We start from the raw sequence: 24003 nt of genomic DNA on the forward strand, positions 1-24003 counted from the left end.
CTGGAGAGAGATCTGAGACAAAGAGATCTGAATTATACGAGAGCCGACCAGGGGAAACACAAATTATGCAGTCAAGTTTCCCACATTTGGGGAAATCGCAGGGGCTGCACACCCAGAGTGCAATGGGTGAGCCTTGCCCTGGGAGAAGCACCTTCATGATCATAGTATCTCACCTGGCAGGTAAGTAGGAGTTGGGCTAGAGCTGGGGAGGGTCGCTGCTCGGGCACCCCCCTGTTAAGTGAAGGAGATCCAACTGAGGCAGCACAAGGGAACTCTCAAAAGAAGAACAAGGCTAGAGGAAGATCTGAAACAAAGAAATCTGACTTTTACCAGAGCTGACCAGAAGAAAACACAAACACAGTCCCCCACTACCACAAATAAAGCAGTCGAGTTTCCCACATTTGGGGAAATCACAGGGGTCAGCATACCCAAAATGCAATGAATGAACCTCACCTCGACTGCTTTATTTGTGGTAGTGGGGGACTGTGTTTGTGTTTTCTTCTGGTCAGCTCTGGTAAAAGTCAGATTTCTTTGTTTCAGATCTTCCTCTAGCCTTGTTCTTCTTTTGAGAGTTCCCTTGTGCTGCCTCAGTTGGATCTCCTTCACTTAACAGGGGGGTGCCCGAGCAGCGACCCTCCCCAGCTCTAGCCCAACTCATACTTACCTGCCAGGTGAGATACTATGATCATGAAGGTGCTTCTCCCAGGGCAAGGCTCACCCATTGCACTCTGGGTGTGCTGCCCCTGCGATTTCCCCAAATGTGGGAAACTTGACTGCATAATTTGTGTTTCCCCTGGTCGGCTATCGTATAATTCAGATCTCTTTGTCTCAGATCTCTCTCCAGCCTAGTTTGCTGTCTGTTTCCACTTCTCTTTTCTTCAGCCGCTCCCTTCTATACCCTTGTGCACTATCCTGACTTCTCCTCCCGTCTGCTTACTTTGTGCCTTCCAATGCACAATGCAAACTACAGGTAGTGCTGCAGGGCCCACACCCTTTTACTTGCCTTACAGAGCAGCTCTTGAGCTGTTACAGTGCCCAGCTGCTGCAAGAAATCTGCTTGAAAGCTTCAGGGGATGGGGCATGGCCAACATGAGCCCCACACCAAAGCAGGGTGCAGCAGAAGGCTGCCTAATACTGAAGCACCCCCAAACAACAAACCAAATGCAACAACTAGTGCAAGCATTCCTGGGGGAAGGCCTGCCGCAGATGGATTTGCATATGGTGATGTCATCCAAGCAGTGGGTCAAAGTTGGCTTCAACCCTCATCTGCATATGAAAACAGAAAAGGGGCGTGCAGGGCATGGTGGCCTTTTGCGGCGCTTGACTGACCCCTAGTTTGCATTAAACACCTCCACCCTCCTTCGGTGTGGGGCTGATGTTGGCTATGCCCCAGCCCCTGAAGCATTCAAGCTGATTTCTTGCAGCAGCTGGGCACTGTAACAGCTCCAGAGCTGCTCTGTAAGGCAAGTAAAAGGGTGTGGGCCCTGCAGCACTACCTGTAGTTTGCATTGTGCATTGGAAGGCACAAAGTAAGCAGACGGGAGGAGAAGTCAGGATAGTGCACAAGGGTATAGAAGGGAGCGGCTGAAGAAAAGAGAAGTGGAAACAGACAGCAAACTAGGCTGGAGAGAGACCTGAGACAAAGAGATCTGAATTATACGAGAGCCGACGAGGGGAAACACAAATTATGCAGTCAAGTTTCCCACATTTGGGGAAATCGCAGGAGCAGCACACCCAGAGTACAATGGGTGAGCCTTGCCCTGGGAGAAGCACCTTAATGATCATAGTATCTCACCTGGCAGGTAAGTAGGAGTTGGGCTAGAGCTGGGGAGGGTCGCTGCTCGGGTACCCCCCTGTAAAGTGAAGGAGATCCAACAAAGGCAGCACAAGGGAACTCTCGAAAGAAGAACAAGGCTAGAGGAAAATGTGAGACAAAGAAATCTGACTTTTACTAGAGCTGACCAGAGGAAAGCACAAACACAGTCCCCCACTACCACAAATAATGCAGTTGAGTTTCCCACATTTGGGGAAATCACAGGGGTCAGCATACCCAAAATGCAATGAATGAACCTCACCCTGGGAGAAAAATCTTCATGACCATGGTATCTCCTATGCAAAATAAGTATGATTTGGAATAGGGCTGGGGAGGGCCGCTGCTCATGCACATCTCTGTCAAGTAAAGGAGATTCAACTGAGGCAGCACAAGGGAACTCTCATCTGGGGACAACAACTGCAGGGAGAACATATATTTTCAGATGAACATGGGAGGGCAGAAAGCTGCCTAATACTGAAGCACCCCCAAACAACAAACCAAATGCAACAACTAGTGCAAGCATTCCTGGGGGAAGGCCTGCCGCAGATGGATTTGCATATGGTGATGTCATCCAAGCAGTGGGTCAAAGTTGGCTTCAACCCTCGTCTGCATATGAAAAGAGAAAAGGGGCGTGCAGGGCATGGTGGCCTTTTGCGGCACTTGGCTGACCCCTAGTTTGCATTAAACACCTCCACCCTCCTTTGGTGTGGGGCTCATGTTGGCTATGCCCCAGCCCCTGAAGCATTCAAGCTGATTTCTTGCAGCAGCTGGGCACTGTAACAGCTCCAGAGCTGCTCTGTAAGGCAAGTAAAAGGGTGTGGGCCCTGCAGCACTACCTGTAGTTCGCATTGTGCGTTGGAAGGCACAAAGTAAGCAGACAGGAGGAGAAGTCAGGATAGTGCGCAAGGGCATAGAAGGGAGCGGCTCAAGAAAAGAGAAGTGGAAACAGACAGCAAACTAGGCTGGAGAGAGACCTGAGACAAAGAGATCTGAATTATACGAGAGCCGACCAGGGGAAACACAAATTATGCAGTCAAGTTTCCCACATTTGGGGAAATCGCAGGAGCAGCACACCTAGAGTGCAATGGGTGAGCCTTGCCCTGGGAGAAGCACCTTCATGATCATAGTATCTCACCTGGCAGGTAAGTAGGAGTTGGGCTAGAGCTGGGGAGGATCGCTGCTCGGGTACCCCCCTGTAAACTGAAGGAGATCCAACTGAGGCAGCACAAGGGAACTCTCGAAAGAAGAACAAGGCTAGAGGAAAATCTGAGACAAAGAAATCTGACTTTTACCAGAGCTGACCAGAGGAAAGCACAAACACAGTCCCCCACTACCACAAATAATGCAGTCAAGTTTCCCACATTTGGGGAAATCACAGGGGTCAGCATACCCAAAATGCAATGAATGAACCTCACCCTGGGAGAACAATCTTCATGACCATGGTATCTCCTATGCAAAATAAGTATGATTTGGAATAGGGCTGGGGAGGGCCGCTGCTCATGCACATCTCTGTCAAGTAAAGGAGATTCAACTGAGGCAGCACAAGGGAACTCTCATCTGGGGACAACAACTGCAGGGAGAACACATATTTTCAGATGAACATGGGAGGGCAGAAGGCTGCCTAATACTGAAGCACCCCCAAACAACAAACCAAATGCAACAACTAGTGCAAGCATTCCTGGGGGAAGTTCTGCAGAAGACGGATTTGCATACGGTGATGTCATCCAAGCAGTGGGTCAAAGTTGGCTTCAACCCTCATCTGCATATGAAAAGAGAAAAGGAGCGTGCAGGGCATGGCGGCCTTTTGCGGTGCTTGGATGACCCCTAGTTCGCATTAAACACCTCCACCCTCCTTTGGTGTGGGGCTCATGTTGGCCATGCCCCATCCCCTGAAGCATTCAAGCTGATTTCTTGCAGCAGCTGGGCACTGTAACATCTCCAGAGCTGCTCTGTAAGGCAAGTAAAAGGGTGTGGGCCCTGCAGCACTACCTGTAGTTTGCATTGTGCATTGGAAGGCACAAAGTAAGCAGACGGGAGGAGAAGTCAGGATAGTGCACAAGGGTATAGAAGGGAGCGGCTGAAGAAAAGAGAAGTGGAAACAGACAGCAAACTAGGTTGGAGAGAGACCTGAGACAAAGAGATCTGAATTACACGAGAGCCGACCAGGGGAAACACAAATTATGCAGTCAAGTTTCCCACATTTGGGGAAATCGCAGGGGCAGCACACCCAGAGTGCAATGGGTGAGCCTTGCCCTGGGAGAAGCACCTTCATGATCATAGTATCTCACCTGGCAGGTAAGTAGGAGTTGGGCTAGAGCTGGGGAGGGTCTCTGCTTGGGCACCCCCCTGTCAAGTGAAGGAGATCCAACTGAGGCAGCACAAGGGAACTCTCGAAAGAAGAACAAGGCTAGAGGAAGATCTGAACAAAGAAATCTGACTTTTACCAGAGCTGACCAGAGGAAAACACAAACACAGTCCCCCACTACCACAAATAAAGCAGTCGAGTTTCCCACATTTGGGGAAATCACAGGGGTCAGCATACCCATAATGCAATGAATGAACCTCACCCTGGGAGAATAATCTTCATGACCATGGTATCTCCTATGCAAAATAAGTATGATTTGGGATAGAGCTGGGGAGGGCCGCTGCTCAGGCACATCTCTGTCAAGTAAAGGAGATTCAACTGAGGCAGCACAAGGGAACTCTCATCTGGGGACAACAACTGCAGGGAGAACACATATTTTCAGATGAACATGGGAGGGCAGAAGGCTGCCTAATACTGAAGCACCCCCAAACAACAAACCAAATGCAACAACTAGTGCAAGCATTCCTGGGGGAAGTTCTGCAGAAGATGGATTTGCATACGGTGATGTCATCCAAGCAGTGGGTCAAAGTTGGCTTCAACCCTCATCTGCATATGAAAAGAGAAAAGGGGCGTGCAGGGCATGGCGGCCTTTTGCGGTGCTTGGATGACCCCTAGTTCGCATTAAACACCTCCACCCTCCTTTGGTGTGGGGCTCATGTTGGCCATGCCCCATCCCCTGAAGCATTCAAGCTGATTTCTTGCAGCAGCTGGGCACTGTAACAGCTCCAGAGCTGCTCTGTAAGGCAAGTAAAAGGGTGTGGGCCCTGCAGCACTACCTGTAGTTTGCATTGTGCATTGGAAGGCACAAAGTAAGCAGACGGGAGGAGAAGTCAGGATAGTGCACAAGGGTATAGAAGGGAGCGGCTGAAGAAAAGAGAAGTGGAAACAGACAGCAAACTAGGCTGGAGAGAGACCTGAGACAAAGAGATCTGAATTATACGAGAGCCGACCAGGGGAAACACAAATTATGCAGTCAAGTTTCCCACATTTGGGGAAATCACAGGAGCAGCACACCCAGAGTACAATGGGTGAGCCTTGCCCTGGGAGAAGCACCTTCATGATCATAGTATCTCACCTGGCAGGTAAGTAGGAGTTGGGCTAGAGCTGGGGAGGGTCGCTGCTCGGGTACCCCCCTGTAAAGTGAAGGAGATCCAACTGAGGCAGCACAAGGGAACTCTCGAAAAAAGAACAAGGCTAAAGGAAAATCTGAGACAAAGAAATCTGACTTTTACCAGAGCTGACCAGAGGAAAGCACAAACACAGTCTCCCACTACCACAAATAATGCAGTCAAGTTTCCCACATTTGGGGAAATCACAGGGGTCAGCATACCCAAAATGCAATGAATGAACCTCACCCTGGGAGAAAAATCTTCATGACCATGGTATCTCCTATGCAAAATAAGTATGATTTGGAATAGGGCTGGGGAGGGCCGCTGCTCATGCACATCTCTGTCAAGTAAAGGAGATTCAACTGAGGCAGCACAAGGGAACTCTCATCTTGGGACAACAACTGCAGGGAGAACATATATTTTCAGATGAACATGGGAGGGCAGAAGGCTGCCTAATACTGAAGCACCCCCAAACAACAAACCAAATGCAACAACTAGTGCAAGCATTCCTGGGGGAAGGCCTGCCGCAGATGGATTTGCATATGGTGATGTCATCCAAGCAGTGGGTCAAAGTTGGCTTCAACCCTCATCTGCATATGAAAAGAGAAAAGGGGCGTGCAGGGCATGGTGGCCTTTTGCGGCGCTTGGCTGACCCCTAGTTTGCATTAAACACCTCCACCCTCCTTTGGTGTGGGGCTCATGTTGGCTATGCCCCAGCCCCTGAAGCATTCAAGCTGATTTCTTGCAGCAGCTGGGCACTGTAACAGCTCCAGAGCTGCTCTGTAAGGCAAGTAAAAGGGTGTGGGCCCTGCAGCACTACCTGTAGTTTGCATTGTGCATTGGAAGGCACAAAGTAAGCAGACGGGAGGAGAAGTCAGGATAGTGCACAAGGGTATAGAAGGGAGCGGCTGAAGAAAAGAGAAGTGGAAACAGACAGCAAACTAGGCTGGAGAGAGACCTGAGACAAAGAGATCTGAATTATACGAGAGCCGACGAGGGGAAACACAAATTATGCAGTCAAGTTTCCCACATTTGGGGAAATCGCAGGAGCAGCACACCCAGAGTGCAATGGTTGAGCCTTGCCCTGGGAGAAGCACCTTCATGATCATAGTATCTCACCTGGCAGGTAAGTAGGAGTTGGGCTAGAGCTGGGGAGGGTCGCTGTTCGGGCACCCCCCTGTCAAGTGAAAGAGATCCAACTGAGGCAGCACAAGGGAACTCTCGAAAGAAGAACAAGGCTAGAGGAAGATCTGAGACAAAGAAATCTGACTTTTACCAGAGCTGACCAGAGGAAAGCACAAACACAGTCCCCCACTACCACAAATAATGCAGTCGAGTTTCCCACATTTGGGAAAATCACAGGGGTCAGCATACCCAGAATGCAATGAATGAACCTCACCCTTGGAGAACAATCTTCATGACCATGGTATCTCCTATGCAAAATAAGTATGATTTGGGATAGGGCTGGTGAGGGCAGCTGCTCAGGCACATCTCTGTCAAGTAAAGGAGATTCAACTGAGGCAGCACAAGTGAACTCTCATCTGGGGACAACAACTGCAGGGAGACCACATCTTTTCAGATGAACATGGGAGGGCGGAAGGCTGCCTAATACTGAAGCACCATCAAATATCAAACCATATGCAACAACTAGTACAAGCACTCCTGGGGGAAGGTCTGCAGTAGACGGATTTGCATACGGTGATGTTATCCAAGCAGTGGGCCAAAGTTGACTGGAACCCTCATCTGCATATGAAAAGAGAAAAGGGGCATGCAGGGCATGGCGGCCTTTTGCAGTGCTTGGATGACCCCTAGTTCGCATTAAACACCTCCCCCCTCCTTTGGTGTGGGGCTCATGTTGGCCATGCCCCATCCCCTGAAGCATTCAAGCTGATTTCTTGCAGCAGCTGGGCACTGTAACAGCTCCAGAGCTGCTCTGTAAGGCAAGTAAAAGGGTGTGGGCCCTGCAGCACTACCTGTAGTTTGCATTCTAGTGTCTTTCGTTTGGGAGAAAAATGCAAAGGTACAATACAGCTTTTCCTTGCCGATATCTCTCTTTTGCAAAGAGCTAGGCATTGGAAAATTCAGGGCTATACCGTGTAGATGAAGCACTAACAGGAGGCTTTTAAATTTTCATTCTAGTGTCTTTCGTTTGGGAGAAAAATGCAAAGGTACAATACAGCTTTTCCTTGCCAATATCTCTCTTTTGTAAAGAGCTAGGCATTGGAAAATTCAGGGCTATACCGTGTAGATGAAGCACTAACAGGAGGCTTTTAAATTTTCATTCTAGTGTCTTTCGTTTGGGAGAAAAATGCAAAGGTACAATACAGCTTTTCCTTGCCAATATCTCTCTTTTGCAAAGAGCTAGGCATTGGAAAATTCAGGGCTATAACGTGTAGATGAAGCACTAGCAGGAGGCTTTAAAATTTTCATTCTAGTGTCTTTCGTTTGGGAGAAAAATGCAAAAGTACAATGCAGCTTTTCCTTGCCGATATCTCTCTTTTGCAAAGAGATAGGCATTGGAAAATTCAGGGCTATAACGTGTAGATGAAGCACTAATAGGAGGCTTTAAAATTTTCATTCTAGTGTCTTTCGTTTGGGAGAAAAAAGCAAAGGTACAATACAGCTTTTCCTTGCCGATATCTCTCTTTTGCAAAGAGATAGGCATTGGAAAATTCAGGGCTATAACGTGTAGATGAAGCACTAACAGGAGGCTTTAAAATTTTCATTCTAGTGTCTTTCGTTTGGGAGAAAAATGCAAAGGTACAATACAGCTTTTCCTTGCCGATATCTCTCTTTTGCAAAGAGCTAGGCATTGGAAAATTCAGGGCTATAACGTGTAGATGAAGCACTAACAGTAGGCTTTAAAATTTTCATTCTAGTGTCTTTCGTTTGGGAGAAAAATGCAAAGGTACAATACAGCTTTTCCTTGCCAATATCTCTCTTTTGCAAAGAGCTAGGCATTGGAAAATTCAGGGCTATAACGTGTAGATGAAGCACTAACAGGAGGCTTTAAAATTTTCATTCTAGTGTCTTTCGTTTGGGAGAAAAATGCAAAAGTACAATGCAGCTTTTCCTTGCCGATATCTCTCTTTTGCAAAGAGATAGGCATTGGAAAATGCAGGGCTATAACGTGTAGATGAAGCACTAACAGGAGGCTTTAAAATTTTCATTCTAGTGTCTTTCGTTTGGGAGAAAAATGCAAAGGTACAATACAGCATTTCCTTGCCGATATATCTCTTTTGCAAAGAGATAGGCATTGGAAAATTCAGGGCTATAACGTGTAGATGAAGCACTAACAGGAGGCTTTAAAATTTTCATTCTAGTGTCTTTCGTTTGGGAGAAAAATGCAAAGGTACAATACAGCTTTTCCTTGCCGATATCTCTCTTTTGCAAAGAGATAGGCATTGGAAAATTCAGGGCTATAACGTGTAGATGAAGCACTAACAGGAGGCTTTAACATTTTCATTCTAGTGTACTTCATTTGGGAGAAAAATGCAAAGGTACAATACAGCTTTTCCTTGCCGATATCTCTCTTTTGCAAAGAGATAGGCATTGGAAAATTCAGGGCTATAACGTGTAGATGAAGCACTAATAGGAGGCTTTAAAATTTTCATTCTAGTGTCCTTCGTTTGGGAGAAAAATGCAAAGGTACAATACTGCTTTTCCTTGCCGATATCTCTCTTTTGCAAAGAGATAGGCATTGGAAAATTCAGGGCTATAACGTGTAGATGAAGCACTAACAGGAGGCTTTAAAATTTTCATTCTAGTGTCTTTCGTTTGGGAGAAAAATGCAAAGGTACAATACAGTTTTTCCTTGCCGATATCTCTCTTTTGCAAAGAGATAGGCATTGGAAAATTCAGGGCTATAACGTGTAGATGAAGCACTAACAGGAGGCTTTAAAATTTTCATTCTAGTGTCTTTCGTTTGGGAGAAAAATGCAAAAGTACAATGCAGCTTTTCCTTGCCGATATCTCTCTTTTGCAAAGAGATAGGCATTGGAAAATGCAGGGCTATAACGTGTAGATGAAGCACTAACAGGAGGCTTTAAAATTTTCATTCTAGTGTCTTTCGTTTGGGAGAAAAATGCAAAGGTACAATACAGCATTTCCTTGCCGATATCTCTCTTTTGCAAAGAGATAGGCATTGGAAAATTCAGGGCTATAACGTGTAGATGAAGCACTAACAGGAGGCTTTAAAATTTTCATTCTAGTGTCTTTCGTTTGGGAGAAAAATGCAAAGGTACAATACAGCTTTTCCTTGCCGATATCTCTCTTTTGCAAAGAGCTAGGCATTGGAAAATTCAGGGCTATACCGCGTACATGAAGCACTAACAGGAGGCTTTTAAATTTTCATTCTAGTGTCTTTCGTTTGGGAGAAAAATGCAAAGGTACAATACAGCTTTTCCTTGCCAATATCTCTCTTTTGCAAAGAGCTAGGCATTGGAAAATTCAGGGCTATAACGTGTAGATGAAGCACTAACAGGAGGCTTTAAAATTTTCATTCTAGTGTCTTTCGTTTGGGAGAAAAATGCAAAAGTACAATGCAGCTTTTCCTTGCCGATATCTCTCTTTTGCAAAGAGATAGGCATTGGAAAATTCAGGGCTATAACGTGTAGATGAAGCACTAATAGGAGGCTTTAAAATTTTCATTCTAGTGTCTTTCGTTTGGGAGAAAAAAGCAAAGGTACAATACAGCTTTTCCTTGCCGATATCTCTCTTTTGCAAAGAGATAGGCATTGGAAAATTCAGGGCTATAACGTGTAGATGAAGCACTAACAGGAGGCTTTAAAATTTTCATTCTAGTGTCTTTCGTTTGGGAGAAAAATGCAAAGGTACAATACAGCTTTTCCTTGCCAATATCTCTCTTTTGCAAAGAGCTAGGCATTGGAAAATTCAGGGCTATAACGTGTAGATGAAGCACTAACAGGAGGCTTTAAAATTTTCATTCTAGTGTCTTTCGTTTGGGAGAAAAATGCAAAAGTACAATGCAGCTTTTCCTTGCCGATATCTCTCTTTTGCAAAGAGATAGGCATTGGAAAATGCAGGGCTATAACGTGTAGATGAAGCACTAACAGGAGGCTTTAAAATTTTCATTCTAGTGTCTTTCGTTTGGGAGAAAAATGCAAAGGTACAATACAGCATTTCCTTGCCGATATCTCTCTTTTGCAAAGAGATAGGCATTGGAAAATTCAGGGCTATAACGTGTAGATGAAGCACTAACAGGAGGCTTTAAAATTTTCATTCTAGTGTACTTCGTTTGGGAGAAAAATGCAAAGGTACAATACAGCTTTTCCTTGCCGATATCTCTCTTTTGCAAAGAGCTAGGCATTGGAAAATTCAGGGCTATAACGTGTAGATGAAGCACTAACAGTAGGCTTTAACATTTTCATTCTAGTGTCTTTCGTTTGGGAGAAAAATGCAAAGGCACAATACAGCTTTTCCTTGCCGATATCTCTCTTTTGCAAAGAGATAGGCATTGGAAAATTCAGGGCTATAACGTGTAGATGAAGCACTAACAGGAGACTTTAAAATTTTCATTCTAGTGTCTTTCGTTTGGGAGAAAAATGCAAAAGTACAATGCAGCTTTTCCTTGCCGATATCTCTCTTTTGCAAAGAGATAGGCATTGGAAAATGCAGGGCTATAACGTGTAGATGAAGCACTAACAGGAGGCTTTAAAATTATCATTCTAGTGTCTTTCGTTTGGGAGAAAAATGCAAAAGTACAATACACTTTTCCTTGCCGATATCTCTCTTTTGCAAAGAGATAGGCATTGGAAAATTCAGGGCTATAACGTGTAGATGAAGCACTAATAGGAGGCTTTAACATTTTCATTCTAGTATCCTTCGTTTGGGAGAAAAATGCAAAGGTACAATACATCTTTTCCTTGCCGATATCTCTCTTTTGAAAAGAGATAGGCATTGGAAAATTCAGGGCTATAACGTGTAGATGAAGCACTAACAGGAGGCTTTAAAATTTTCATTCTAGTGTCTTTCGTTTGGGAGAAAAATGCAAAGGTACAATACAGCTTTTCCTTGCCGATATCTCTCTTTTGCAAAGAGCTAGGCATTGGAAAATTCAGGGCTATAACGTGTAGATGAAGCACTAACAGTAGGCTTTAAAATTTTCATTCTAGTGTCTTTCGTTTGGGAGAAAAATGCAAAGGTACAATACAGCTTTTCCTTGCCGATATCTCTCTTTTGCAAAGAGCTAGGCATTGGAAAATTCAGGGCTATAACGTGCAGATGAAGCACTAACAGTAGGATTTAAAATTTTCATTCTAGTATCTTTCGTTTGGGAGAAAAATGCAAAGGTACAATACAGCTTTTCCTTGCCGATATCTCTCTTTTGCAAAGAGATAGGCATTGGAAAATTCAGGGCTATAACGTGTAGATGAAGCACTAACAGGAGGCTTTAAAATTTTCATTTTAGTGTCTTTCGTTTGGGAGAAAAATGCAAAGGTACAATACAGTTTTTCCTTGCCGATATCTCTCTTTTGCAAAGAGATAGGCATTGGAAAATTCAGGGCTATAACGTGTAGATGAAGCACTAATAGGAGGCTTTAAAATTTTCATTCTAGTGTCCTTCGTTTGGGAGAAAAATGCAAAGGTACAATACAGCTTTTCCTTGCTGATATCTCTCTTTTGCAAAGAGATAGGCATTGGAAAATTCAGGGCTATAACGTGTAGATGAAGCACTAACAGGAGGCTTTAAAATTTTCATTCTAGTGTCTTTCGTTTGGGAGAAAAATGCAAAGGTACAATACAGTTTTTCCTTGCCGATATCTCTCTTTTGCAAAGAGCTAGGCATTGGAAAATTCAGGGCTATAACGTGTAGATGAAGCACTAACAGGAGGCTTTAAAATTTTCATTCTAGTGTCTTTCGTTTGGGAGAAAAATGCAAAAGTACAATGCAGCTTTTCCTTGCCGATATCTCTCTTTTGCAAAGAGATAGGCATTGGAAAATGCAGGGCTATAACGTGTAGATGAAGCACTAACAGGAGGCTTTAAAATTTTCATTCTAGTGTCTTTCGTTTGGGAGAAAAATGCAAAGGTACAATACAGCATTTCCTTGCCGATATCTCTCTTTTGCAAAGAGATAGGCATTGGAAAATTCAGGGCTATAACGTGTAGATGAAGCACTAACAGGAGGCTTTAAAATTTTCATTCTAGTGTACTTCGTTTGGGAGAAAAATGCAAAGGTACAATACAGCTTTTCCTTGCCGATATCTCTCTTTTGCAAAGAGCTAGGCATTGGAAAATTCAGGGCTATAACGTGTAGATGAAGCACTAACAGTAGGCTTTAACATTTTCATTCTAGTGTCTTTCGTTTGGGAGAAAAATGCAAAGGCACAATACAGCTTTTCCTTGCCGATATCTCTCTTTTGCAAAGAGATAGGCATTGGAAAATTCAGGGCTATAACGTGTAGATGAAGCACTAACAGGAGACTTTAAAATTTTCATTCTAGTGTCTTTCGTTTGGGAGAAAAATGCAAAAGTACAATGCAGCTTTTCCTTGCCGATATCTCTCTTTTGCAAAGAGATAGGCATTGGAAAATGCAGGGCTATAACGTGTAGATGAAGCACTAACAGGAGGCTTTAAAATTATCATTCTAGTGTCTTTCGTTTGGGAGAAAAATGCAAAAGTACAATACACTTTTCCTTGCCGATATCTCTCTTTTGCAAAGAGATAGGCATTGGAAAATTCAGGGCTATAACGTGTAGATGAAGCACTAATAGGAGGCTTTAACATTTTCATTCTAGTATCCTTCGTTTGGGAGAAAAATGCAAAGGTACAATACATCTTTTCCTTGCCGATATCTCTCTTTTGAAAAGAGATAGGCATTGGAAAATTCAGGGCTATAACGTGTAGATGAAGCACTAACAGGAGGCTTTAAAATTTTCATTCTAGTGTCTTTCGTTTGGGAGAAAAATGCAAAGGTACAATACAGCTTTTCCTTGCCGATATCTCTCTTTTGCAAAGAGCTAGGCATTGGAAAATTCAGGGCTATAACGTGTAGATGAAGCACTAACAGTAGGCTTTAAAATTTTCATTCTAGTGTCTTTCGTTTGGGAGAAAAATGCAAAGGTACAATACAGCTTTTCCTTGCCGATATCTCTCTTTTGCAAAGAGCTAGGCATTGGAAAATTCAGGGCTATAACGTGCAGATGAAGCACTAACAGTAGGATTTAAAATTTTCATTCTAGTATCTTTCGTTTGGGAGAAAAATGCAAAGGTACAATACAGCTTTTCCTTGCCGATATCTCTCTTTTGCAAAGAGATAGGCATTGGAAAATTCAGGGCTATAACGTGTAGATGAAGCACTAACAGGAGGCTTTAAAATTTTCATTTTAGTGTCTTTCGTTTGGGAGAAAAATGCAAAGGTACAATACAGTTTTTCCTTGCCGATATCTCTCTTTTGCAAAGAGATAGGCATTGGAAAATTCAGGGCTATAACGTGTAGATGAAGCACTAATAGGAGGCTTTAAAATTTTCATTCTAGTGTCCTTCGTTTGGGAGAAAAATGCAAAGGTACAATACAGCTTTTCCTTGCTGATATCTCTCTTTTGCAAAGAGATAGGCATTGGAAAATTCAGGGCTATAACGTGTAGATGAAGCACTAACAGGAGGCTTTAAAATTTTCATTCTAGTGTCTTTCGTTTGGGAGAAAAATGCAAAGGTACAATACAGTTTTTCCTTGCCGATATCTCTCTTTTGCAAAGAGCTAGGCATTGGAAAATTCAGGGCTATAACGTGTAGATGAAGCACTAACAGTAGGCTTTAACATTTTCATTCTAGTGTCTTTCGTTTGGGAGAAAAATGCAAAGGTACAATACAGCATTTCCTTGCCGATATCTCTCTTTTGCAAAGAGCTAGGCATTGGAAAATTCAGGGCTATAACGTGTAGATGAAGCACTAACAGTAGGCTTTAAAATTTTCATTCTAGTGTCTTTCGTTTGGGAGAAAAATGCAAAGGTATAATACAGCTTTTCCTTGCCGATATCTCTCTTTTGCAAAGAGATAGGCATTGGAAAATTCAGGGCTATAACGTGTAGATGAAGCACTAACAGGAGGCTTTAAATTTTTCATTCTAGTGTCCTTCGTTTGGGAGAAAAATGCAAAGGTACAATACAGCTTTTCCTTGCCGATATCTCTCTTTTGCAAAGAGATAGGCATTGGAAAATTCAGGGCTATAACGTATAGATGAAGCACTAACAGGAGGCTTTAAAATTTTCATTCTAGTGTCTTTCGTTTGGGAGAAAAATGCAAAAGTACAATGCAGCTTTTCCTTGCCGATATCTCTCTTTTGCAAAGAGATAGGCATTGGAAAATGCAGGGCTATAACGTGTAGATGAAGCACTAACAGGAGTCTTTAAAATTTTCATTCTAGTGTCTTTCGTTTGGGAGAAAAATGCAAAGGTACAATACAGCTTTTCCTTGCCGATATCTCTCTTTTGCAAAGAGATAGGCATTGGAAAATTCAGGGCTATAACGTGTAGATGAAGCACTAACAGGAGGCTTTAACATTTTCATTCTAGTGTACTTCGTTTGGGAGAAAAATGCAAAGGTACAATACAGCTTTTCCTTGCCGATATCTCTCTTTTGCAAAGAGATAGGCATTGGAAAATTCAGGGCTATAACGTGTAGATGAAGCACTAATAGGAGGTTTTAAAATTTTCATTCTAGTGTCCTTCGTTTGGGAGAAAAATGCAAAGGTACAATACAGCTTTTCCTTGCCGATATCTCTCTTTTGCAAAGAGATAGGCATTGGAAAATTCAGGGCTATAACGTGTAGATGAAGCACTAACAGGAGGCTTTAAAATTTTCATTCTAGTGTCTTTCGTTTGGGAGAAAAATGCAAAGGTACAATACAGCTTTTCCTTGCCGATATCTCTCTTTTGCAAAGAGCTAGGCATTGGAAAATTCAGGGCTATAACGTGTAGATGAAGCACTAACAGGAGGCTTTAAAATTTTCATTCTAGTGTCTTTCGTTTGGGAGAAAAATGCAAAGGTACTATACAGCTTTTCCTTGCCGATATCTCTCTTTTGCAAAGAGATAGGCATTGGAAAATTCAGGGCTATAACGTGTATATGAAGCACTAACAGGAGGCTTTAAAATTTTCATTCTAGTGTCTTTCGTTTGGGAGAAAAATGCAAAGGTACAATACAGCTTTTCCTTGCCGATATCTCTCTTTTGCAAAGAGATAGGCATTGGAAAATTCAGGGCTATAACGTGTAGATGAAGCACTAACAGGAGGCTTTAAAATTTTCATTCTAGTGTCTTTCGTTTGGGAGAAAAATGCAAAGGTACAATACAGCTTTTCCTTGCCGATATCTCTCTTTTGCAAAGAGCTAGGCATTGGAAAATTCAGGGCTATAACGTGTAGATGAAGCACTAACAGTAGACTTTAAAATTTTCATTCTAGTGTCTTTCGTTTGGGAGAAAAATACAGCTTTTCCTTGCCAATATCTCTCTTTTGCAAAGAGCTAGGCATTGGAAAATTCAGGGCTATAACGTGTAGATGAAGCACTAACAGGAGGCTTTAAAATTTTCATTCTAGTGTCTTTCGTTTGGGAGAAAAATGCAAATGTACAATACAGTTTTTCCTTGCCGATATCTCTCTTTTGCAAAGAGATAGGCATTGGAAAATTCAGGGCTATAACGTGTAGATGAAGCACTAACAGGAGGCTTTAAAATTTTCATTCTAGTGTCTTTCGTTTGGGAGAAAAATGCAAAGGTACAATACAGCTTTTCCTTGCCGATATCTCTCTTTTGCAAAGAGATAGGCATTTGAAAATTCAGGGCTATAACGTGTAGATGAAGCACTAACAGGAGGCTTTAAAATTTTCATTCTAGTGTCCTTCGTTTGGGAGAAAAATGCAAAGGTACAATACAGCTTTTCCTTGCCGATATCTCTCTTTTGCAAAGAGATAGGCATTGGAAAATTCAGGGCTATAACGTGTAGATGAAGCACTAATAGGAGGCTTTAAAATTTTCATTCTAGTGTCCTTCGTTTGGGAGAAACATGCAAAGGTACAATACAGCTTTTCCTTGCCGATATCTCTCTTTTGCAAAGAGATAGGCATTGGAAAATTCAGGGCTATAACGTGTAGATGAAGCACTAACAGGAGGCTTTAAAATTTTCATTCTAGTGTCTTTCGTTTGGGAGAAAAATGCAAAGGTACAATACAGCTTTTCCTTGCCGATATCTCTCTTTTGCAAAGAGATAGGCATTGGAAAATTCAGGGCTATAACGTGTAGATGAAGCACTAATAGGAGGCTTTAAAATTTTCATTCTAGTGTCTTTCGTTTGGGAGAAAAATGCAAAAGTACAATGCTGCTTTTCCTTGCCGATATCTCTCTTTTGCAAAGAGATAGGCATTGGAAAATTCAGGGCTATAACGTGTAGATGAAGCACTAACAGGAGGCTTTAAAATTTTCATTCTAGTGTCCTTCGTTTGGGAGAAAAATGCAAAGGTACATTACAGCTTTTCCTTGCCAATATCTCTCTTTTGCAAAGAGCTAGGCATTGGAAAATTCAGGGCTATAACGTGTAGATGAAGCACTAACAGGAGGCTTTAAAATTTTCATTCTAGTGTCCTTCGTTTGGGAGAAAAATGCAAAGGTACAATACAGCTTTTCCTTGCCGATATCTCTCTTTTGCAAAGAGATAGGCATTGGAAAATTCAGGGCTATAACGTGTAGATGAAGCACTAACAGGAGGCTTTAACATTTTCATTCTAGTGTCTTTCTTTTGGGAGAAAAATGCAAAGGTACAATACAGCTTTTCCTTGCCGATATCTCTCTTTTGCAAAGAGCTAGGCATTGGAAAATTCAGGGCTATAACGTGTAGATGAAGCACTAACAGTAGACTTTAAAATTTTCATTCTAGTGTCTTTCGTTTGGGAGAAAAATGCAAAGGTACAATACAGCTTTTCCTTGCCAATATCTCTCTTTTGCAAAGAGCTAGGCATTGGAAAATTCAGGGCTATAACGTGTAGATGAAGCACTAACAGGAGGCTTTAAAATTTTCATTCTAGTGTCTTTCGTTTGGGAGAAAAATGCAAAGGTACAATACAGTTTTTCCTTGCCGATATCTCTCTTTTGCAAAGAGATAGGCATTGGAAAATTCAGGGCTATAACGTGTAGATGAAGCACTAACAGGAGGCTTTAAAATTTTCATTCTAGTGTCTTTCGTTTGGGAGAAAAATGCAAAGGTACAATACAGCTTTTCCTTGCCGATATCTCTCTTTTGCAAAGAGATAGGCATTTGAAAATTCAGGGCTATAACGTGTAGATGAAGCACTAACAGGAGGCTTTAAAATTTTCATTCTAGTGTCCTTCGTTTGGGAGAAAAATGCAAAGGTACAATACAGCTTTTCCTTGCCGATATCTCTCTTTTGCAAAGAGATAGGCATTGGAAAATTCAGGGCTATAACGTGTAGATGAAGCACTAATAGGAGGCTTTAAAATTTTCATTCTAGTGTCCTTCGTTTGGGAGAAACATGCAAAGGTACAATACAGCTTTTCCTTGCCGATATCTCTCTTTTGCAAAGAGATAGGCATTGGAAAATTCAGGGCTATAACGTGTAGATGAAGCACTAACAGGAGGCTTTAAAATTTTCATTCTAGTGTCTTTCGTTTGGGAGAAAAATGCAAAGGTACAATACAGCTTTTCCTTGCCGATATCTCTCTTTTGCAAAGAGCTAGGCATTGGAAAATTCAGGGCTATAACGTGTAGATGAAGCACTAATAGGAGGCTTTAAAATTTTCATTCTAGTGTCTTTCGTTTGGGAGAAAAATGCAAAAGTACAATGCTGCTTTTCCTTGCCGATATCTCTCTTTTGCAAAGAGATAGGCATTGGAAAATTCAGGGCTATAACGTGTAGATGAAGCACTAACAGGAGGCTTTAAAATTTTCACTCTAGTGTCCTTCGTTTGGGAGAAAAATGCAAAGGTACATTACAGCTTTTCCTTGCCAATATCTCTCTTTTGCAAAGAGCTAGGCATTGGAAAATTCAGGGCTTTAACGTGTAGATGAAGCACTAACAGGAGGCTTTAAAATTTTCATTCTAGTGTCTTTCGTTTGGGAGAAAAATGCAAAGGTACAATACAGCATTTCCTTGCCGATATCTCTCTTTTGCAAAGAGATAGGCATTGGAAAATTCAGGGCTATTACGTGTAGATGAAGCACTAAAAGGAGGCTTTAAAATTTTCATTCTAGTGTCTTTCGTTTGGGAGAAAAATGTAAAAGTACAATGCCGCTTTTCCTTGCCATTATCTCTCTTTTGCAAAGAGATAGGCATTGGAAAATTCAGGGCTATAACGTGTAGATGAAGCACTAACAGGAGGCTTTAAAATTTTCATTCTAGTGTCTTTCGTTTGGGAGAAAAATGTAAAAGTACAATGCAGCTTTTCCTTGCCGATATCTCTCTTTTGCAAAGAGATAGGCATGAGAAAATTCAGGGCTATAAAGTGTATATGAAGCACTAACAGGAGGCTTTAAAATTTTCATTCTAGTGTCTTTCGTTTGGGAGAAAAATGCAAAGGTACAATACAGCTTTTCCTTGCTGATATCTCTCTTTTGCTAAGAGATAGGCATTGGAAAATTCAGGGCTATAACGTGTAGATGAAGCACTAACAGGAGGCTTTAAAATTTTCATTCTAGTGTCCTTCGTTTGGGAGAAAAATGCAAAGGTACAATACAGCTTTTCCTTGCCGATATCTCTCTTTTGCAAAGAGATAGGCATTGGAAAATTCAGGGCTATAACGTGTAGATGAAGCACTAACAGGAGGCTTTAAAATTTTCATTCTAGTGTCTTTCGTTTGGGAGAAAAATGCAAAGGTACAATACAGCTTTTCCTTGCCGATATCTCTCTTTTGCAAAGAGCTAGGCATTGGAAAATTCAGGGCTATAACGTGTAGATGAAACACTAACAGGAGGCTTTAAAATTTTCATTCTAGTGTCTTTCGTTTGGGAGAAAAATGCAAAGGTACAATACAGTTTTTCCTTGCCGATATCTCTCTTTTGCAAAGAGATAGGCATTGGAAAATTCAGGGCTATAACGTGTAGATGAAGCACTAACAGGAGGCTTTAAAATTTTCATTCTAGTGTCCTTCGTTTGGGAGAAAAATGCAAAGGTACAATACAGCTTTTCCTTGCCAATATCTCTCTTTTGCAAAGAGCTAGGCATTGGAAAATTCAGGGCTATAACGTGTAGATGAAGCACTAACAGGAGGCTTTAAAATTTTCATTCTAGTATCCTTCGTTTGGGAGAAAAATGCAAAGGTACAATACATCTTTTCCTTGCCGATATCTCTCTTTTGAAAAGAGATAGGCATTGGAAAATTCAGGGCTATAACGTGTAGATGAAGCACTAACAGGAGACTTTAAAATTTTCATTCTAGTGTCTTTCGTTTGGGAGAAAAATGCAAAAGTACAATGCAGCTTTTCCTTGCCGATATCTCTCTTTTGCAAAGAGATAGGCATTGGAAAATGCAGGGATATAACGTGTAGATGAAGCACTAACAGGAGGCTTTAAAATTATCATTCTAGTGTCTTTCGTTTGGGAGAAAAATGCAAAAGTACAATACACTTTTCCTTGCCGATATCTCTCTTTTGCAAAGAGATAGGCATTGGAAAATTCAGGGCTATAACGTGTAGATGAAGCACTAATAGGAGGCTTTAACATTTTCATTCTAGTATCCTTCGTTTGGGAGAAAAATGCAAAGGTACAATACATCTTTTCCTTGCCGATATCTCTCTTTTGAAAAGAGATAGGCATTGGAAAATTCAGGGCTATAACGTGTAGATGAAGCACTAACAGGAGGCTTTAAAATTTTCATTCTAGTGTCTTTCGTTTGGGAGAAAAATGCAAAGGTACAATACAGCTTTTCCTTGCCGATATCTCTCTTTTGCAAAGAGCTAGGCATTGGAAAATTCAGGGCTATAACGTGTAGATGAAGCACTAACAGTAGGCTTTAAAATTTTCATTCTAGTGTCTTTCGTTTGGGAGAAAAATGCAAAGGTACAATACAGCTTTTCCTTGCCGATATCTCTCTTTTGCAAAGAGCTAGGCATTGGAAAATTCAGGGCTATAACGTGCAGATGAAGCACTAACAGTAGGATTTAAAATTTTCATTCTAGTATCTTTCGTTTGGGAGAAAAATGCAAAGGTACAATACAGCTTTTCCTTGCCGATATCTCTCTTTTGCAAAGAGATAGGCATTGGAAAATTCAGGGCTATAACGTGTAGATGAAGCACTAACAGGAGGCTTTAAAATTTTCATTTTAGTGTCTTTCGTTTGGGAGAAAAATGCAAAGGTACAATACAGTTTTTCCTTGCCGATATCTCTCTTTTGCAAAGAGATAGGCATTGGAAAATTCAGGGCTATAACGTGTAGATGAAGCACTAATAGGAGGCTTTAAAATTTTCATTCTAGTGTCCTTCGTTTGGGAGAAAAATGCAAAGGTACAATACAGCTTTTCCTTGCTGATATCTCTCTTTTGCAAAGAGATAGGCATTGGAAAATTCAGGGCTATAACGTGTAGATGAAGCACTAACAGGAGGCTTTAAAATTTTCATTCTAGTGTCTTTCGTTTAGGAGAAAAATGCAAAGGTACAATACAGTTTTTCCTTGCCGATATCTCTCTTTTGCAAAGAGCTAGGCATTGGAAAATTCAGGGCTATAACGTGTAGATGAAGCACTAACAGTAGGCTTTAACATTTTCATTCTAGTGTCTTTCGTTTGGGAGAAAAATGCAAAGGTACAATACAGCATTTCCTTGCCGATATCTCTCTTTTGCAAAGAGCTAGGCATTGGAAAATTCAGGGCTATAACGTGTAGATGAAGCACTAACAGTAGGCTTTAAAATTTTCATTCTAGTGTCTTTCGTTTGGGAGAAAAATGCAAAGGTATAATACAGCTTTTCCTTGCCGATATCTCTCTTTTGCAAAGAGATAGGCATTGGAAAATTCAGGGCTATAACGTGTAGATGAAGCACTAACAGGAGGCTTTAAATTTTTCATTCTAGTGTCCTTCGTTTGGGAGAAAAATGCAAAGGTACAATACAGCTTTTCCTTGCCGATATCTCTCTTTTGCAAAGAGATAGGCATTGGAAAATTCAGGGCTATAACGTATAGATGAAGCACTAACAGGAGGCTTTAAAATTTTCATTCTAGTGTCTTTCGTTTGGGAGAAAAATGCAAAAGTACAATGCAGCTTTTCCTTGCCGATATCTCTCTTTTGCAAAGAGATAGGCATTGGAAAATGCAGGGCTATAACGTGTAGATGAAGCACTAACAGGAGTCTTTAAAATTTTCATTCTAGTGTCTTTCGTTTGGGAGAAAAATGCAAAGGTACAATACAGCTTTTCCTTGCCGATATCTCTCTTTTGCAAAGAGATAGGCATTGGAAAATTCAGGGCTATAACGTGTAGATGAAGCACTAACAGGAGGCTTTAACATTTTCATTCTAGTGTACTTCGTTTGGGAGAAAAATGCAAAGGTACAATACAGCTTTTCCTTGCCGATATCTCTCTTTTGCAAAGAGATAGGCATTGGAAAATTCAGGGCTATAACGTGTAGATGAAGCACTAATAGGAGGTTTTAAAATTTTCATTCTAGTGTCCTTCGTTTGGGAGAAAAATGCAAAGGTACAATACAGCTTTTCCTTGCCGATATCTCTCTTTTGCAAAGAGATAGGCATTGGAAAATTCAGGGCTATAACGTGTAGATGAAGCACTAACAGGAGGCTTTAAAATTTTCATTCTAGTGTCTTTCGTTTGGGAGAAAAATGCAAAGGTACAATACAGCTTTTCCTTGCCGATATCTCTCTTTTGCAAAGAGCTAGGCATTGGAAAATTCAGGGCTATAACGTGTAGATGAAGCACTAACAGGAGGCTTTAAAATTTTCATTCTAGTGTCTTTCGTTTGGGAGAAAAATGCAAAGGTACTATACAGCTTTTCCTTGCCGATATCTCTCTTTTGCAAAGAGATAGGCATTGGAAAATTCAGGGCTATAACGTGTATATGAAGCACTAACAGGAGGCTTTAAAATTTTCATTCTAGTGTCTTTCGTTTGGGAGAAAAATGCAAAGGTACAATACAGCTTTTCCTTGCCGATATCTCTCTTTTGCAAAGAGATAGGCATTGGAAAATTCAGGGCTATAACGTGTAGATGAAGCACTAACAGTAGACTTTAAAATTTTCATTCTAGTGTCTTTCGTTTGGGAGAAAAATGCAAAGGTACAATACAGCTTTTCCTTGCCAATATCTCTCTTTTGCAAAGAGCTAGGCATTGGAAAATTCAGGGCTATAACGTGTAGATGAAGCACTAACAGGAGGCTTTAAAATTTTCATTCTAGTGTCTTTCGTTCGGGAGAAAAATGCAAAGGTACAATACAGTTTTTCCTTGCCGATATCTCTCTTTTGCAAAGAGATAGGCATTGGAAAATTCAGGGCTATAACGTGTAGATGAAGCACTAACAGGAGGCTTTAAAATTTTCATTCTAGTGTCCTTCGTTTGGGAGAAAAATGCAAAGGTACAATACAGCTTTTCCTTGCCGATATCTCTCTTTTGCAAAGAGATAGGCATTGGAAAATTCAGGGCTATAACGTGTAGATGAAGCACTAACAGGAGGCTTTAAAATTTTCATTCTAGTGTCTTTCGTTTGGGAGAAAAATGCAAAGGTACAATACAGCTTTTCCTTGCCGATATCTCTCTTTTGCAAAGAGCTAGGCATTGGAAAATTCAGGGCTATAACGTGTAGATGAAGCACTAACAGTAGACTTTAAAATTTTCATTCTAGTGTCTTTCGTTTGGGAGAAAAATACAGCTTTTCCTTGCCAATATCTCTCTTTTGCAAAGAGCTAGGCATTGGAAAATTCAGGGCTATAACGTGTAGATGAAGCACTAACAGGAGGCTTTAAAATTTTCATTCTAGTGTCTTTCGTTTGGGAGAAAAATGCAAATGTACAATACAGTTTTTCCTTGCCGATATCTCTCTTTTGCAAAGAGATAGGCATTGGAAAATTCAGGGCTATAACGTGTAGATGAAGCACTAACAGGAGGCTTTAAAATTTTCATTCTAGTGTCTTTCGTTTGGGAGAAAAATGCAAAGGTACAATACAGCTTTTCCTTGCCGATATCTCTCTTTTGCAAAGAGATAGGCATTTGAAAATTCAGGGCTATAACGTGTAGATGAAGCACTAACAGGAGGCTTTAAAATTTTCATTCTAGTGTCCTTCGTTTGGGAGAAAAATGCAAAGGTACAATACAGCTTTTCCTTGCCGATATCTCTCTTTTGCAAAGAGATAGGCATTGGAAAATTCAGGGCTATAACGTGTAGATGAAGCACTAATAGGAGGCTTTAAAATTTTCATTCTAGTGTCCTTCGTTTGGGAGAAACATGCAAAGGTACAATACAGCTTTTCCTTGCCGATATCTCTCTTTTGCAAAGAGATAGGCATTGGAAAATTCAGGGCTATAACGTGTAGATGAAGCACTAACAGGAGGCTTTAAAATTTTCATTCTAGTGTCTTTCGTTTGGGAGAAAAATGCAAAGGTACAATACAGCTTTTCCTTGCCGATATCTCTCTTTTGCAAAGAGATAGGCATTGGAAAATTCAGGGCTATAACGTGTAGATGAAGCACTAATAGGAGGCTTTAAAATTTTCATTCTAGTGTCTTTCGTTTGGGAGAAAAATGCAAAAG

General features: G+C 41.4%; 10 non-coding genes and 2 pseudogenes across 10 annotated transcripts; 1 reads left to right on the plus strand and 11 right to left on the minus strand.

Annotated features, from left to right (window-relative positions):
- Positions 1-25: 25 nt before the first annotated feature.
- On the minus strand, positions 26-188 carry LOC134987452 (U1 spliceosomal RNA). Its single transcript, XR_010193109.1, has one exon. It is a non-coding gene; the product is annotated as a U1 spliceosomal RNA (small nuclear RNA).
- Positions 189-656: 468 nt separating this feature from the next.
- On the plus strand, positions 657-819 carry LOC134987439 (U1 spliceosomal RNA). Its single transcript, XR_010193097.1, has one exon. It is a non-coding gene; the product is annotated as a U1 spliceosomal RNA (small nuclear RNA).
- Positions 820-1674: 855 nt separating this feature from the next.
- On the minus strand, positions 1675-1810 carry LOC134987464 (U1 spliceosomal RNA; annotated as a pseudogene).
- Positions 1811-1962: 152 nt separating this feature from the next.
- Positions 1963-2126, minus strand: LOC134987416 (U1 spliceosomal RNA). The gene has a single exon (XR_010193072.1). It is a non-coding gene; the product is annotated as a U1 spliceosomal RNA (small nuclear RNA).
- A 674-nt stretch (positions 2127-2800) lies between these two features.
- Positions 2801-2963, minus strand: LOC134987398 (U1 spliceosomal RNA). The gene has a single exon (XR_010193059.1). It is a non-coding gene; the product is annotated as a U1 spliceosomal RNA (small nuclear RNA).
- A 152-nt stretch (positions 2964-3115) lies between these two features.
- LOC134987421 (U1 spliceosomal RNA) lies at positions 3116-3279 on the minus strand. The gene has a single exon (XR_010193079.1). It is a non-coding gene; the product is annotated as a U1 spliceosomal RNA (small nuclear RNA).
- Positions 3280-3953: 674 nt separating this feature from the next.
- LOC134987437 (U1 spliceosomal RNA) lies at positions 3954-4116 on the minus strand. Its single transcript, XR_010193095.1, has one exon. It is a non-coding gene; the product is annotated as a U1 spliceosomal RNA (small nuclear RNA).
- Positions 4117-4267: 151 nt separating this feature from the next.
- LOC134987428 (U1 spliceosomal RNA) lies at positions 4268-4431 on the minus strand. The gene has a single exon (XR_010193086.1). It is a non-coding gene; the product is annotated as a U1 spliceosomal RNA (small nuclear RNA).
- A 674-nt stretch (positions 4432-5105) lies between these two features.
- On the minus strand, positions 5106-5268 carry LOC134987456 (U1 spliceosomal RNA). Its single transcript, XR_010193113.1, has one exon. It is a non-coding gene; the product is annotated as a U1 spliceosomal RNA (small nuclear RNA).
- Positions 5269-5420: 152 nt separating this feature from the next.
- LOC134987430 (U1 spliceosomal RNA) lies at positions 5421-5584 on the minus strand. The gene has a single exon (XR_010193087.1). It is a non-coding gene; the product is annotated as a U1 spliceosomal RNA (small nuclear RNA).
- A 701-nt stretch (positions 5585-6285) lies between these two features.
- LOC134987460 (U1 spliceosomal RNA) lies at positions 6286-6421 on the minus strand (annotated as a pseudogene).
- A 152-nt stretch (positions 6422-6573) lies between these two features.
- Positions 6574-6737, minus strand: LOC134987417 (U1 spliceosomal RNA). The gene has a single exon (XR_010193073.1). It is a non-coding gene; the product is annotated as a U1 spliceosomal RNA (small nuclear RNA).
- Between the last annotated feature and the right edge of the window lie 17266 nt (positions 6738-24003).

Source organism: Pseudophryne corroboree, unplaced genomic scaffold (genome assembly GCF_028390025.1).
Source record: "Pseudophryne corroboree isolate aPseCor3 unplaced genomic scaffold, aPseCor3.hap2 scaffold_1003, whole genome shotgun sequence".
NCBI lineage: Eukaryota > Metazoa > Chordata > Amphibia > Anura > Myobatrachidae > Pseudophryne > Pseudophryne corroboree.